This window comes from Camelina sativa, chromosome 9, assembly GCF_000633955.1.
Source record: "Camelina sativa cultivar DH55 chromosome 9, Cs, whole genome shotgun sequence".
NCBI classification, from domain to species: domain Eukaryota; kingdom Viridiplantae; phylum Streptophyta; class Magnoliopsida; order Brassicales; family Brassicaceae; genus Camelina; species Camelina sativa.
The window spans coordinates 7094650-7095439 of record NC_025693.1 but is presented as its reverse complement, the minus strand read 5'-3'; positions in this window follow the sequence as shown (position 1 = coordinate 7095439).

Here is a 790-nt window from a genome sequence, read left to right as displayed (position 1 = left end):
CCAACCACATATCCCCTCACCGGGATACCCCATGACCACACAAGGATCATATACACGCCACACGGGCCGCCACAAAGGCCAACAAAATGTCCTCACGAGGACCGCCACCAAGCCCAACAAATGTCCTAAAAAAGGACCGCCACCAAGGCCACTCGTCCCAAAGGACCGTCACAAAGACCATCTGTCCCGAAGGACCGTCACAAAGACCATCTGTCCCGAAGGACCGTCACAAAGACCATCTATCCCGAAGGACCGTCACAAAGACACTCTGGCTAAACAGCCCGCCACAACGGCCAACAAATGGCTAAAAGCCCGCCACAAAGGCAACACAATTGGCTAAAAGCCCACCACAAAGGCAACACAATGTCTAACAAGACCGCCACACACAGGCACTCTGACTCGAAAGTCCGCCACTAAGGCCACACACAAGCCCCCTTTAAGGCTCTCCACCGCTAAAATGGACAAATTCTAACTCCCATAAAACTTTCCATATTTAGCACTTTCCATTTTTGGAAACTTTCCAATTTTGGAAACTTCTCCTCTAGGAACTTTCCTTCACAACCCCGCCTCACGGAAACTTTGTACCCCAACACCACCTCATCTTGTTACTGAGTCGCACAACCAACCACCCCAAGCGACCGAGTAACAAGAGAGATGGGCTGGAATACTCCATTCCCGCTCCAGCCACGGATTACAGATGGGACCAGGCTAAACAAGCTCAAGTCGCGGCTTGCTTCTCATACCACTTCTTGAACCTTGCCTTCATCTTTGCCTCAGGCTCCCAAGTCTG